This window comes from Zea mays, chromosome 8, assembly GCF_902167145.1.
Source record: "Zea mays cultivar B73 chromosome 8, Zm-B73-REFERENCE-NAM-5.0, whole genome shotgun sequence".
Taxonomy (NCBI): Eukaryota; Viridiplantae; Streptophyta; class Magnoliopsida; order Poales; family Poaceae; genus Zea; species Zea mays.
In genome coordinates this window covers 73,087,956-73,104,829 of record NC_050103.1, presented here as the reverse complement: position 1 = coordinate 73,104,829, position 16,874 = coordinate 73,087,956, and the positions used below count along the sequence as shown (strand labels likewise).

The 16,874-nt window shown below is 43.3% G+C and overlaps 1 long non-coding RNA gene across 2 annotated transcripts; it reads right to left on the bottom strand.

Annotated features, from left to right (window-relative positions):
• Positions 1 to 10,861: 10,861 nt before the first annotated feature.
• Positions 10,862 to 13,707, bottom strand: LOC109942018 (uncharacterized). 2 transcript variants are annotated; one of them, XR_002264646.2, is made up of 2 exons: positions 13,237 to 13,707; positions 10,862 to 11,693 (listed from the first exon to the last, which is right to left on the bottom strand). It is a non-coding gene; the product is annotated as an uncharacterized lncRNA (long non-coding RNA). The 2 variants fall into 2 exon arrangements; XR_002264645.1 differs by having other exon boundaries at positions 11,988 to 13,695.
• Between the last annotated feature and the right edge of the window lie 3,167 nt (positions 13,708 to 16,874).

Below are 16,874 nucleotides of genomic sequence, written 5' to 3'. Positions count from 1 at the left end.
GTACAAAATGTAACCCTCGTTATCCTGAGGCATGGGAGCCTTGCCCTTAACAAAGTTAGACAAATTTCTAGGAGGGGCATTAAGTTTGACATTGTCTCCCCTTTGGAAGCCAATGCCATCCTTGATGCCAGGGTGTCTCCCATTATAGAGCATACTTCTAGCAAATTTAAACTTTTCATTTTCTAAGTTATGCTCGGCAATTTTAGCATCTAATTTTGCTATATGATCATTTTGTTGTTTAATTAATACCATGTGATCATGAATAGCATTGATATCAACATCTCTACATCTATCACAAATAGACACATGCTCAACGGTAGATGTAGAGGGTTTGCAAGAATTAAGTTCAACAATCTTAGCACGTAATATATCATTTTTATCTCTAAGATCGGAAATAGTAACATTGCAGACATCAAAATCTTTAGCCTTAGCAATCAAATTTTCATTTTCTACTCTAAGGCTAGCAAGAGAATCATTCAATTCCTTAATCTTAGCAAGCAAATCATCATTATCATTTCTAAGATTGGGAATTGAAGCATCACAAACATGAGAATCAACCTTAGCGATTAATTTAGCATTTTCATTTCTAAGGTTGGCAATAGTGTCATGGCATGTGCTTAGCTCACTAGATAATTTCTCACATTTTTCTACCTCTAGAGCATAAGCATTCTTAACCTTAACATGTTTCTTGTTTTCTTTAATTAGAAAATCCTCTTGGGAATCCAAAAGGTCATCTTTTTCATGAATAGCACTAATCAATTCATTTAACTTTTCCTTTTGTTCCATGTTAAGGTTGGCAAAAAGGGTACGCAAGTTATCCTCCTCATCACTAGCATTATCATCACTAGAAGACTCATATTTAGTGGAGGATTTGGATTTAACCTTCTTCTTTTTGCCGTCCTTTGCCATGAGGCATTTGTGGCCGACGTTGGGGAAGAGGAGGCCCTTGGTGACGGCGATGTTGGCGGCGTCCTCGTCGGAGGAGGAGTCGGAGGAGCTCTCGTCCGAGTCCCACTCCCGGCAAACATGGGCATCGCCGCCCTTCTTCTTGTAGTACCTCTTCTTTTCTCTCCTCTTGCCCTTCTTGTCGTTATCCCTGTCACTGTCACTTGATAATGGACATTTAGCAATAAAGTGACCGGGCTTACCACACTTGTAGCAAACCTTCTTGGAACGGGATTTGTAATCCTTCCCCTTCCGTTGCTTGAGGATTTGGCGAAAGCTTTTGATGATTAAAGCCATCTCCTCATTATCGAGCTTGGAGGCGTCAATTGGTTGTCTACTCGGCGTAGACTCCTCCTTCTCCTCCGTCGCTTTAAATGCCACCGGTTGTGCTTCGGACGTGGAGGGTTCATCAAGCTCGTTGATCTTCTTTGAGCCTTTAATCATACATTCAAAGCTCACAAAATTCCCGATTACTTCCTCGGGAGTCATTAGTGTATATCTTGGATTACCACGAATTAATTGTACTTGAGTAGGGTTAAGGAAAATAAGTGATCTTAAAATAACCTTAACCACCTCGTGGTCTTCCCATTTCTTGCTCCCGAGGTTGCGCACTTGGTTCACCAAGGTTTTGAGCCGGTTGTACATATCTTGTGGCTCCTCCCCTTGGCGAAGACGGAAGCGACCGAGCTCCCCCTCGATCGTTTCCCGCTTGGTGATCTTGGTGAGTTCATCACCCTCGTGCGCGGTCTTGAGAAGGTCCCAAATCTCCTTTGCATTCTTCAACCCTTGCACCTTGTTGTATTCCTCCTTACTTAGAGAGGCGAGGAGTATGGTTGTAGCTTGAGAGTTGAAGTGCTCGATTTGGGCCACTTCGTCCGTATCATAATCTTCATCCCCTATGGATGGTACCTGTGCTCCAAACTCAACAACATTCCATATACTTTTGTGGAGTGAGGTTAGATGAAATTTCATTAAATCACTCCACCTAGCGTAATCTTCGCCATCAAAAGTTGGCGGTTTGCCTAATGGAACGGAAAGTAATGGAGTATGTCTAGATATACGAGGATAGTGTAAGGGGATCTTACTAAACTTCTTGCGCTCTTGGCGCTTAGAAGTTACGGACGGTGCATCGGAGTCGGAGGTCGATATTGATGAAGTGTCGGTCTCGTAGTAGACCACCTTCCTCATCTTCTTGTGCTTGTCGCCTTTCCGATGCGACTTGTGGGAAGAAGATTTCTCCTTCTTCTCCTTGTGGTGTGAAGAAGAAGATCTTTTCTCCTTCCGTTTGGAGGAGTCCTTCTTCTTCTCCTTCCTCTTGGTGCGGGACCCTTCCGATGAAGTGCTCCCGTGACTCGTAGTGGGCTTGTCGCCGGTCTCCATCTCCCTCTTGGTGTGATCTCCCGACATCACTTCGAGCGGTTAGGCTCTAATGAAGCACCGGGCTCTGATACCAATTGAAAGTCGCCTAGAGGGGGGGTGAATAGGGCGAAACTGAAATTCTAAAAAATAATCACAACTACAAGTCGGGTTAGCGTTAGAAATATAATAGAGTCCGAGAGAGAGGGCACAAAACAAATCACAAGCGAATGAAGAGTATGACACGCGGATTTGTTTTACCGAGGTTCGGTTCTCGCAAACCTACTCCCCGTTGAGGAGGCCACAAAGGCCGGGTCTCTTTCAACCCTTACCCTCTCTCAAACGATCCCTCGGACCGAGTGAGCTTTCTCTTCTCAATCACTTGGAACACAAAGTTCCCACAAGGACCACCACAAGATTGGTGTCTCTTGCCTCAGTTACAAGTGAGTTTGATCGCAAGAAAGAATCAAGAAAGGAAGAAAGCAATCCAAGCGCAAGAGCTCGAAAGAACACAAGCAAATCTCTCTCACTAATCACTAGGGCGTTGTGTGGAGTTTGGAGAGGATTTGATCACTTTGGTGTGTCTAGAATTGAATGCTAGAGCTCTTGTAAGTAGTTGAGAAGTGGAAAACTTGGATGACTTGAATGTGGGGTGGTTGGGGGTATTTATAGCCCCAACCACCAAACTAGTCGTTTGGTGAGGCTGTCTGTCGAATGGCGCACCGGACAGTCCGGTGCACACCGGACATGTCCGGTGTGACAGCCACGTCACCAAAGCCGTTGGGTTCCGACCGTTGGAGCTCTGTCTTCTGGGCCCGCCTGGATGTCCGGTGGCGCACCGGACATGAACTGTAGAGTGTCCGGTGCGCCAGCATGGGCGTGCCTGACCTCTACGCGCGCTGGCGCGCAATAAATGCGCTGCAGGTAGCCGTTGGCGCCTGAAGTAGCCGTTGCCTCGCTGTTGCACCGGACAATCCGGTGTACACCGGACATGTCCGGTGAATTATAGCGGAGCAGCTGAAGTGAATTCCCGAGACTGCGAGTTCCGGAGGCCGCTCTTCCTTGGAGCACCGGACAGTCCAGTGAATTATAGCGGAGTTGCCTCTGGAATTTCCCGAAGGTGACGAGTTTGAGTTGGAGTCCTCTGGTGCACCGGACATGTCCGGTGCGCCAGCCCAGAGGTGCCTTCGGTTGTCCCTTTGCTCTTTTGTTGAACCCAATTCTTGGTCTTTTTATTGGCTAAGTGTGAACCTTTGACACCTGTATAACTTATACACTAGAGCAAACTAGTTAGTCCAATTATTTGTGTTGGGCAATTCAACCACCAAAATTAATTAGGGACTAGGTGTAAGCCTAATTCCCTTTCAATTCTCTAAGAGCCCCCTCCAAAGCTGAGATATATTTTGTTTTTTTCCACCACAATCAAGGGATTATCTTTTATATATTTATGCCTTATAATCTTTTGCCACAGTCCATCCGGAGTCTCCAACCTCCATAACCATTTGGTCAACAGGCTAATGTTCATGTTTCTCAGATCAAGAATACCCAAACCCCCTTGATCTTTCGGGGAGCAAACTGTCGGCCAATTAACCAAATGATATTTCCTAGTGTTATCTCCACCTTGCCACAACATTCTTTTTCTAAAAGTATCCCAATTTTTAAGGACAAGCTTAGGGGCCAAGAATAAGGAAAGCATGTACAGGGGGAGGTTTGAAAGACTGCTATTAATCAAAGTCACTCTCCCCCCAATGCTCAGAAATCTACTTTTCCACATTCCTAATTTTTTGTTCATTTTTTCCTCCGTAAAAGCCCATTTCATTATTGCTTAGCTTCTTACAGTCAATGGGAATTCCCAAATATTTCATTGGAAGGAAATTAACAGGACAAGTAAAAATATCTGAATAAAGTTCTTTGACCCGTAAAGCACTACCAAAGCAGAATATTTCACTTTTGTGAAAATTGTTTTTTAATCCTGACATCTGTTCAAAAAGAATGAGAATGAACTTCAAATTTCTGGCCATTTTTAAATCATCCTGCAGCAAAAAAATTGTGTCATCTGCGTATTGCAGACTGATTACCCCTTTTTCAATAATGTGAGGAACCATGCCCACGAGGAGACCCTCATGCTGCGCTTTATTGACCAAACAAGCTAGTCCATCCGCCGCAATGTTAAAGAGGAGAGGAGAGAAAGGATCCCCTTGCCTGACCCCTTTATTTGTATTGAAATAAGGACCCATAGTATCATTAGTCCTAACAGCCACTTTTCCACCCCTGACTGTTTTCATTACCCAATCACACCATTTCTCTCCAAAGCCTTTTTTGTCTAACATTTGGTGTAAAAACTGCCAATTGACTTTATCATATGCTTTCTCAAAATCAACTTTGAACATTATTTCATTTTGTTTTTCCTTTTTAACCTCGTGAAGAATCTCATGTAAAGCTACTACACTATCCAAGATGTACCTTTCCTTGAGGAAGCCTGACTGCGAATTACTAATGACCTTAGTAATGCATGACGCCAGCCTGTTATTAAGGGTTTTGTGATAATTTTGTAGCTCACATTTAAAAGGCAAATTGGTCTATAGTTTTTCAATTCTTTTGCTTCCTCGGTCTTAGGAAGTAAAGTGATTATACCATAGTTAAGTCTTTCTATAGGAAGCACACCTTTATGGAAGTCTTCAAACATGTGACACAAGTCAAACGAAATCACTTCCCAAAAATCTTGGTAGAACTCGGCCGGTAATCCATCGGGATCAGGGGCGCTGTTATGTTTCATGGACTTAACCACATTATGGATTTCGTGGATAGAAAAAGGAGAAGTGAGAAAGGACTTATCCTCTTCCCCAAGCCTAGCCATATCAACATTACTCATAGAAATATGAGTATCGTCAGAGGTCCCGAACAGATTTCGGTAGAAGTTTGTGGCTAACGCATTTATATTATCTTCCCCTTGTATCACATGGTCATCCTGAAGCAAAGATAAAATCCTCATTTTCCTTCTTTTACCATTTGCTTTCAGGTGAAAGTATTTAGTATTGTTATCACCTTCCATAATGAATTTTTCCCTCGACTTCTGCCTTACTTTTGTTTCCTCCTCAATCACAATATTTCTCAAACGAGCTTCATAGACAATTTTCTCCTGTTTTTCATGGTCAGTCAGGCTATTGACTTCGCTTTTCACATCTAACTCCTTGATTTTAACTGTCAGATCCTTCTTCAATTTCTTATACCTTCCTTCAATGTTAATGTTCCACCCTTTAAGTTTTTTCCTCAATCTTTTCACCTTTTCCTTCTAGATCTCCAAGCTTGTAACTACTCCTTACGGGTTTACTCCAGCACTCTTTCACAATCTGACCAAAGTCGGGTCTGTGTTTCCAGCACAGTTCATATTTAAAATCCCTCTTGTTATAAATTCTTGTACCAGAACTCAAACAAAGGGGGACATGATCAGAAAACGTTCTATTGAGGCCCCTGACACAAGTGTCATGGTAAGTTAAGTCCCATTCCGGACTAACTAAGAATCTATCCAGCTTCTCAAACGTGGGGTCATCTCTATTATTAGACCAAGTGTAGAGTCTATCAACCAAATTCAGCTCAATGAGACTATTCTGGTCAATAATTGCATTAAACAAACTACTCCATTTGTTCACCCCCAGGTTTATTTTTCTCCTCATCTCTTCTAATTATATTAAAGTCTCCACCCAAAAGCATAGGGTGTTTGCTTCTGTGGCAAAAAGAGGATAATTCGCACAGAAAATTGTTTTTTTCATGTTCTTGCGCTGCTGCATATACATTAATAAAGTTCCAAATAAATTTTTTTTCTTTGTGTAAAACCAAACATCTTATCATAAATTCCCCGACCTCTTGCTCCCTAACATCAAAGCATTCGCTATTAAAGCCTACTAAAAGGCCGCCAGACCTACCTCTAGGGATAGAATGAATCCAAATGAATTTTCCCCCCACTGATAGCATCTAGCCAAGATTGGCTGAAGTTCTTTTTCATAGTCTCTTGCAGACCTATGAAATCAGCCTTCTCATCACAAATGAGTTCTTTCAAGAACTCAATCTTGCCTTGTTTCCTCAAACCCTGACAGTTCCAAATGATTTCAATCATTTAAAACTATATCTAATGTCCTGTCTTTCCCTCATCTGTCTCCTCTTTTCAGGATTTTTTCCTGACTTTAGGAGAGGCGACCCACGTATTTTTTTCCTTCTGTTTTTTTTGATGATCTATCGACTTTAATCCAGTCAATATCATTTCCTTCATCCAGAATACCATCCTCTATCCATTTTTGTGCATCACTATCTGACTTTGCCTCCTCCTCTTTTTCAGAAGAGGGTGCAACAGTCACAGACTCACCCCTCTTCCCATCCTGAATTATCATATTAGACCTAACTAATTCTAGGGATTTGATATGCCGGAGACTACTTTCAGCTTCCCTACTATTTTTCCCAAATCCACATTCAGAATATTAGCTATATCTATTAATTCAGACTCTGAGGAATTCAGAACGGAGAAAGGGTTATGTGAATTACCTTTGGATAGAAAAGCATCTTTGGCTGCAGCTCTAGAAATAGCTTTCTCAGTCACATTCATCTCTTCAGAGGTTTCCAGTCTGGGACTCCTTCTTGGACCTTCAGCCTGCTCACCTACTTTTTGCTTCCCTTTCTTTTCATTCTCCGCTTGATTATACTTCTTAGTAACTGCATCCTCTCTTTTATCATCCACCTCTTCTTGTGGTGTGCTTATATCAACCCCAACACTTTTTGCTAGAGCTTCCAATTCTTGAGAACTGAGCAAGTCTTCTTCACTATCTTCAAGATTCACTTTATCATCATCATAATCTGAGCCCTCCACCAGTCCCTCGGGCACACTAGACCTTGTTTTTCCTTTATCATCTTTTGGGGAAAGGACAGTTTTGTCAAAATCTGTCCCAGCCTGACTGTCTTTAGTTTGTAAGAACACATGTTTCTCCTCATCTGTCTCTTTCCTTATCCTTTTCCCATTTTTTCCCTTTACCCACCACCCCCTATGCTGGGTATCCACAGAAGCTCTCTTTCCCAAGTTACCACTCTCTTCATTCCAACCTTCCTCTTCAACGCCATCAATTTTGAAAAAAATGTCAAACAGGTAAGGTTTTACCCCAACTTCAAGCACAGAGGGGATCAAAGAGATGCTTTTGACATGCACCTTGAACCTCACGCAATTTTGCATTTCTAAAGCTTTTAGATCCACCTCCTCAACAGCACCCAATGCCGAGCCTAGCTCGCAAATAGCCTGGAAATTACGTAACTCCTCAGGAACATTTTCTGCCACCACCCATATCGTATGCAGTCTTGCCTTGGCAGTGGCTGAAGAGATCCATGGAACCACTGAGATCTTCACTCCTGACATCTTCATTTTTAACTCTGAAAATTGAACCATTTCATCCAGTCTCTCATGTGAAGGAAATTGCATGATGTACCCAACCTGGCACTTGGTTGCTTTCCAAACACGTCCCCACAGGAAATGGAAGTCAAAGTCCTTTACCAAATCTTCTGCAGAGACTCCTCCCTCCAGTACTTTTACCAAACCTAAGGCATTAGGTTTTGGTTTTTTGAGTTGAGATTTAGCAAATTGCATCATGTAGAAGCCTAATCCATCAGCTGCCATCCCGACTATAGGCATGGTCGGTTTGGTCTGTTTAGGCCAAACACACTTCGCCGTAACATGGGTGTCTTTCCTACAAATCTCACACCATAAATTTTTGCTACAGTCTCTAGCATGATGACCTTCATCCCCACATTTCTGACAGAACAATTTCCTTCCCGAATCAATCTCAGTAAGCGATGATGGGGCAATGGGATTAGGAGTACATGCGCTCTCGATTTCCCCTGATGTCGACGACCTCGGGAGAATAACCTTGGGGCCTCCCCTACCCAGAGGTTATCTGAGCCGCCAGCTCAGATTCCGATTTCTTCCCCATAGGGGAGTCACCTGCTGATCACGGGGTCCTCTCCTGTCCCATCCTTGACTCCGCTGCTTCGGATCCATCATCCGGAGACCCTTAGCTCCCAACCTCGGCCACTCTTCCAACTCGGATGGGGGTCTGAATGGTAAACGATGCCAGCCGCCTCCGAAAATAGAAATGTAATTAGTGGGAAGGAGCCACATCCGAGAGACGAATGCGGCGAGGTGTGGAAGGGTACGTGAACCCACTAGGACATTCAGACAACTAGAATCCACGACCGTCGGATGCAAATTCGGATGATGGATAATGCTGGTTAAGGGTATTTAATTGTTAATGCTGGTTAGTGGTGGGATTTTTTTTAAGGGTGAGTAATTTGCTGACTCTGTCATAAACAGTAAAATAAGTACCAGTAGTCTATATCTCTACTATATTAAATACCAATTTCGACGATCCTCCTGCTACGTCATATTTCAAATTAATCCGCACTCCGGCGCACGTCCGCTCGACGTTCCAAACGACACCTCCGCAAGGATGGATCAATTTTCCTCGCCTCCTCCTACCTCTTTCTCTCACCTCCTGTCTTTGCCTCCACGCCGCACCGCACACAAGATTGCCTTCTGACTCCGAACCGCGCCGCCACATCCACCTCTACTAGGTCTCCCCCGAAGCCACACACCCACACCATACCCGCACCAGCCATCCTCGCGATTTCTCCGTCTCCCATCGTCAGTCGCCACCGCACCCTCCTCCCACCGGATTCAGAGGCGATTCATGGGAGTGGTGCGCAGGTTGCTACTGCGGCATCAATGGAGGCTGACTGCCATGGAGGATCTGAGCATCGAGGCGAAGGAGGCCGCGGTACGCATGCCCCATCCTCCGCGAGGCGGCCTCCCTCCGAGCACCCACCGGCGTCATCTTCCTCAAGGCCCGCTCGGTCGTTCCTGTCCGTTCCTCCTCTTCTTGTGCGGTTGTTATTGATCGAAGTAATACTCATATAATAACCAGCCAGTGGTAAGAGAAGCGAGCACCGTGCCAAAGCAAACAATGGGTGCAGGACAATTGCTAATGCTGCCAAGCGAAGCGACATCCGTTTGGTTAGTGGCTGCATTTTTTTTTTTGGAAGGGTGAGTAATTAGCTGACTCTGTCAGAAGCAGTAAAATCAGTATTAGTACCAGTTGAAAAGGACAGTGGGCGCCATCTACTAGGTCTCTGTTTGGATGTCGATATTGAGAGCCGTGGAATTGAAATGGGAGCAATATCAATACTGAGTGCCTGAGTGGTAATTGAAATGGCTTCGGATTCAATATCATTGTTCTGACGGCACGAGAAATGGCCTCAGATACAATACCAATCAATACGCAGCAGGACAACTCGGAATTGGTACTTGGGTGTTTTAGCTGGGCCGAATACCATTGGGAAACTGGCTACATTTTCGACCTTCAATTCTAGGGACACCCAAACGCTGGAATTTGGGCCAGCCATTTCCAATTCCGAATTCTAGGCTTCAGTGTCTACAACTAAACGAGCTATAGGTGTTTGTGTGTACGACTGTACGTTACGTTGCTCATAAAAGACAATACTCCTGCCTTCAACCGTTCCAAATTACTTATAAATTATTTTGTTTGACTTTTATCATATTTATAACTATGTCTGGATAAATAACATAAGCTATATATCTATAAAAGTTAAAACAACTTAATTATATAACACAAACCGAACCAATATCTCTGCTATATTAAAGCATCAGTTTCGTCCCGCGTCATCCCTTTTTACAGAAACTTCATTTCACTTTTTTAGAAATCAACCTGCACGCCGTAGAGAAAGGGGCTAGAATTTAGGCCATGTTCGTTTGCACAGGAATACACCAGAAATTATTCCAGCTAATCAAAACTTATATAAATTAGAGAAATAATTTGGATAGGAATTGCTCCGGGGGCTCCGTTGCGTAGTAACCGTACGGCCCCTTAGTCGTCGTGATCCGATCCAGCTACAAATAGTCGTCTTCGTCACGTCATCAAAATAAACACAAAAAAAAACCTGCACCTCTGATGCAGATCACCGCTTGGATTCGCCGAGTTCGTAGAGGTGGTCCTGATCCGCGTCCCGCCGGATGACCCTGCTCCTGTCTCGTCCTCTCCATAGATCCACCCCATCCATTGCCATCGCCTCTTTCTTTTTCCCTCTCTTCTTCTTCCACCCCGGTCCTTCGCTTCTGTATCGCGAGCATGAGTGCATGACAGAGTAGGAGGGCGGTGACGACAAGGGGATGTCGGCGGCGTGGGGCGGCACCACGCAGAAGTGTGTGTCGTGCGGTCGGACGGTGGCGAGGGCCACGGTAGCGCGGTGGACTGGTGGACGTTCGACATCTTCCTGCAAGAGCAGATGTCGTTCAAGGGGCAGAGACGAACAACGCCATGCTGTTGTTCAATGTCGTCGGCCAACAGCTCAAGTTCGCAGACTGCCCCGGAGCCGGGATGAGCAACACGAGCAGGGACCTAAACCTGATCGAAGGCCTGCTGGAAGGAGCCAGTAGCGAGGGCCACGACAGCGCGGTGAACTGGTGTTTGTTCGACAACTTCTGAACAAGCTCATGTACGACAAGACAATGTTCAAGGGACAGACAAACCGTGCCATGGTGTTTAACGTCGTCGGCCAGCAGCTCAAGATCCCGGAGACTATCCCAGGACGAGCAACGCAAGCAGGAATCTGATCAAAGGTCTGTTGGGCGTGATTACGTGAAGAGGGGCAGCAGCCGTTCTTCGAGGGCATCAACTGGGCGCTTATCCGGTGTAGCACTCCTCCCTCGGCAAGCCCAGGCCCATCGAGCCCGAGGCGGTGGCACTCCCTGCGCCAACAAAGCCTGTGGAGATCAACAACAGCAGCAAGAGAATGTCAGGAGCTGGTGTGGGTCCAGTGGGGGAAGTTCCTAGACTTCGAAACAATTATAGATTCGGATTGGATATTTTTTTTGACAATGGAAACATGAGTTTCGGCTTTAGTATGGTAATGCGTGCAGTCAACATAATTGTGACAGCCCTCCCAAGTTATCAGACCCACATGCACCAATCCTTGCCTTAATGGCCTCAGATAGCTGTGCACATGTACCAGGTAACTTAACAAGGCTATCGAGTTCGCCAACTGGAACTCATCATCCCAAGGATCTCCCACATAATAGGTATATTATAGTAATTACATTTGATACAAACACATTAGAGATAGAGCGGAAGACTTTTACAAAGTACACTTTACATTCGAGAACTCAAGTTTTACATGGTAGAAAGAAATGTATTTATTACAAGTCCTGATAGTACTCGAAGTGCATAACTTAACTACAATATTTGGTAAGGTAAAGCCTTTCCATAAGAGATACACATAAGTAATCTAAGCTTCAAGACCTCCACATGAAGTAACTAATTAAGCCAAAGACATTATAATCTTTCCTGCAACAACATAGGGAATAAAATCTTGAGTAGGCAATTACTCAGCAAGACTTACCCAACTAAGAAAAAGACTCTCAAGGGCATGCTAGCTTTGGGACTCAAGGAAAAGCTCATCAATTATCAAGGACTCCTTTTTGCAGAAAAGCAGGCTTATTAATAATGGATCCTTAAGCCAAGTTTTACTTCACTAGTTAGGTTATTACCTGAATCTTCTAGCCTAAATTTAGCATTTGCCTAATCTAGATCATTCACTTGACCTACACTAGGTTGCTTTTAATCAAAACTTTGCTATACCTGTTAACTACGCTGCAGGTCGAAGATCTAGTCTTCATAATCAAGAAGTAACGGCGATCCGAATCGATTAATACCCAGCTGGGGATCTCCAACCACAAGACATATGCTTCCCTTAACTCTTTTGCACATGTCTACCATTCCCACGGATCCTCCACCATATGAATAGGTCCGTGCCACCCGAGAGCACAGTACTCCCCATCCAGCCTCTTGCTAGGGGGTACACGCTACTCTCACCATCTCTCCAGTCAGCTCCCAGTGCGTGATTGTCTTTTTACATAGGGAATAATTGAGTTCAGGCTTGCCCATGACGAGGTATGTGGCCAGATAAAAGGTCTTAGATCAGCAGGCCAACAATCGGTACAGTCCTTAATCAACAGAGACGGGCGACTTTTCATGCTCACCGTCTGGTCTCGTCTAAAACTATTTCATAACTTTGGTGCCTGGCAGAGGGGCCATGCCTAGATAATGAACTCATCAATGTCTTGATGCCTTCATTATCCCATACTCATTTTTCTTTTCTAAAAACATGAGTCATAGATCAAAAACATTTTTCTTAATCTATCGGCGTGACTAAGCATCACTAGGTTTTATTAAACAGGTAACATGGTATGGTAATCAAGCTTTCAAGGATGGTAATGCATCAAGAGTTTAATCAATCAACTCCTATCACCTAATGCAACATATAAGTGATAAAATTTTGTAAACACAAGGAAGGTGACAAATGCATCGGAGCTTGCCTTTGTTGCTGAGAAGAGCCAATGACTAAGAAAATAAATTGCCACAAGTCTTCAAGGTGATAACTAGCCTCCAAGAAATTACTTCACAATGCGATACACGTAAAATAAAGATTCATGCTATGATCATGATGTGATGATGAATAAACCACATTCCAAATTGAACCAAACTTTTAAAACGAGCTAATTTAGGCCTATGCAAAATTAAAGGCGAGTCGAGATTCGCGAAAACTACGACGAATCTGACTGAGACTATTACTGAGCATCTGATGTGCGACACACCGTACTTTATTACTCTACACGATTTACTTCCTTTCTTTCACTAACCGTATGACCGCGACACACAAGCTCAATTAAAGAATCCAATCCAATGGTGTGGTTCACAAGTCGGGCCATAATCACTCGTAGACCAATCTCCTCTGAACACTTACGCACCAGCACGAACTTACGACATCAAAATCACAAGTGCAAGAAGCGACGTGCTAAGAAAATAAATAATACAGTTCGGTACGCACCCAAGAGACGATGGCGAGGCGAACGACAACTAGCGGAATCGGAACTGGAACGGTGGGTGGGGTGCTCGATTGGCGAGCAAGAATGGATACCAGTAACACAGAAACAAAGGCGAGCGTCGACAGCCGGCTTGGAGACTCGGCACGGCTGAGGAGGGGCTTGCCGAGCTCGACGAACGGACGAGGAGCGAGGAGACGCTGATGAGGTGACTCCACGGTGGGCTACTCAGTGTCGAGCGTTGCTGCTCCGATGAGCTGCTCAATGGCTGGACGACGTTGGAGAGATGAGGGAAGATGTCGACATGGAGGAGACGATGTACAGGGAGGGTCCTCGCCACCTCGGCTGAGGAGCACGGTGAGAGGGAGGAAGAAGAGGTGCTGGTAACGAACGAGCAAAGGTCATGGTAATCCCTGAGCGTGTGACAGAAAGAATGAAGTGCTTGTGAGGGAGTAGGACACGCTAAAGAATATCCTAAAGAGACGTGCGTGCTTGGATGAGACTAAGGAGACAATGGCTAGTAGAAACATGCATAATCTTTCTACGTGGAGGGAATAGGTAGGCTGGAGATGAGCTCATATGGATAAAGGATGAGAGATGGCATGATGAGGATGAGAGAGAGGTAGGAAAATTGAGGTTTTCTTCTATTTCCATTTTTTCATCATACATACATATATATCTACATATATACTACCCCACAGTCTAGAGTTTATAGCCTTTAATACTCCTTAAACATGATGTCAAAATTAAAGCCCGATTTAACTTGGGTTGGCGCCACAAAATCTAGAATTAACGAATCAGACTTAAATTTGAATCCAATTTTAATCAGATTCGTGCCGATCCGAAATAGTTCTAAATGAGCCAACACAATTCTCTCACCCTACCTATTGCGACGCAACTTTATTAGAGTTCACTACAAAAGTTTTGAATAATTCATATTTGACTTTATTTTGAATCTAAATCTTTAATTAAATCCATACCAGTCCGAATTAACGTGACACAAAACGTAAAACCTAATTTTGGTTCCTAAAATTATTATTATCCACGCCTAAACTGAATCCAGCCTGCCTCCACTTGCCCAAATGAATCGGCTTGAAATTTCCCCCATAACTACCAGCTCTTCACGTCTGCAACCACAACTTCAAATTACTGACACATGGGGAGCATAACTACAATGTGGAGAGCTCTTTGCTCCCAAAACTGAACCAAGTTTTCAGTCACCGAAACAAAATTCAGCACTAACCAAATGAACCCCCATCCTAAACCCCTTTGATCCTCACGATTCCAAGTAATACATGCCAACCTTTGTTAGCAAAATTTGCTCACAAAATATAGCTCTAAGAAAGTGATGCAGCAACCCAAAACCAAAGGTGCACGGATGAAGAGTTATAATGCTCCAAAATAGAGTAAAAATACTTGAACTCAGCTGCAGCTAACTGTACAAGAAACTGAGCACAATATGCCTGACAGCTGATCTTCGAACCATATTTTCTCCCAATTCTGAGCAATAATAGGCCATCCTTTCTTAAGGAAACTTACTTACTATTGCATGGTCTCTAACTTTCTATAAAGAATATGGCTCACAACTCTATAGACCATGCACAAAAGAGCTCCTAAGTTGTACCAAAAACACAATTTTGGGTTCTAGTTTTTCACAAGTCTGAAATCCAGAACTAAACATTACATCTTTGGGCCATTGTTTCTTCCAGTTCCATATAGCTTTAGGGGCATAACTTTTAACCAAACTTACACATCAACTAGTGTTCTTCCACTTCGATACATAAACTTTAACCCATAGCTGTATGGATCAGCCACCAACAGGCTTCCAAAGTTGCTTCAGCATATAAAATCTTCAATTTTAGATATTGCAGTCTGAAATTCAGATTCTGACATTTCCACTTTAGACCGGTTTCCCACCTAGTTCCATATAGATTTAGGGTTAAGTAGCTTAAACAAAATTACACATCTAATGTAGCTCTACAGCTTTGCAACTGTGACCATCTTCAAACTGCCTATAGATCAAAAGTTATAAAGGTCCAAAAATAGCTAGTCGATATTATTTTCAGCAAACTACAAGTCTGTATCAAAACTGAATTTAGCATTTTACTCTAACTTTCCCTATAAAACATGGAAATCTCTACACATGAAAGTTGTTCAACTTTGCAAAACCTACAACTTTTATATATAGACCTTTAGCAAATTCTCTCTAGATTTAAAATTCCACTTTTGGGCTAGTTGAGGTTTTCAATTGGGGTTGCTTTTCTCCAACAATCTCACAACTTTGGGTCCATCACTTAAGAGTAGAGTTACTCCTTAACCTAAGATCCAACTTTGCTGTATAGAGCTCCTGTCCAAAGTGTCATTAGTTTTGAAGTTGGTTGCTTAAACTTGCAAACAGGGTTTTTGAACTTGCTCTGGATCACAACAACACCACACCCTACACTTGGTTTGGAATTTTTGACCTAGTAAAATGCATTCTAGGTGTATCAATCAAAATGATGCTAATGCATATGATGACATGCCAAGGTTTTATTTCTCGTAACACCCGGGGTGTTATATCCTTCCCCCCTAAAAAGGAATCTCGTCTCGAGATTAAAATTCCAGGCTAAGTAATGGAAAAGGAAATGTGTCATGGTCTTCTTCCACATTTGTTCTTACAAGGTAGGGGGTGTGCCCCTGTGGGTTTACATCAAAGACAAATTACACAAGGCCTAAGTTTTATAGGAATCTAAAAACCGAGGAAAATGCTCCATTAGGTAGTCTTCTGATTCCCAAGTAGCTTCACCTTCGAAATGCTGGTTCCATTATATTTTGTAAAACTTGAGGATCTTTCTTCGCGTTACTCTGTCTTTCTGGTCCGCACTCGGATAGGATATTCAGAGTAAGTTAGACCAAATTCGAGGTTGACATCTGAAACCTCAACTACTTGTTCTGGGACTCGGAGACATTTCTTCAACTGAGATACGTGAAATATGTTGTGCACAGCTAAAAGACTTTTTGGCAGTTGCACCTTGTAAGCCACAGGTCCACACCGCTCAAGCACTAGAAATGGACCAACATAACGAGGTGCGAGTTTTCCCTTGACACAAAATTGAGTTACGCCTTTCATAGGTGACACCTTTAGATACACATGATCACCAACATGGAAAACCAAAGACCGACGTCTTTTATCGGCATAACTCTTTGGACGAGATTGTGCCCTTTGCAAATTTCGTTGGATCAATTGAACTTTTTCTTCAGCTTCCTTTACAAGATTAGACCCAAATAAGTATTTCTTTCCTACTTCTGACTAATTCAACGGTGTCCTACATCTTTGATCATAAAGAGCTTCAAAGGGTGCCATTTTTATGCTTTCTCGATAACTATTGTTATATGAAAACTCGACCAAAGACAAACATTCATCCCACTTAGCTGAATAAGCAAGCACACATGATCTTAACATGTCCTCCAAAATCTGATTTACCCGTTTTGTTTGTCCACTGGTTTGCGGATGATATGCTGAACTATGAATTAGCTTAGTACACAGAGATTTATGCAATTCTTCCCAAAACCTGGAGACAAACTATGGTCCCCTGTCGGATACAATTGTTTTAGGCACTCCATGTAGACTCAAGATATGAGCAATATACATATCAGCATAGGT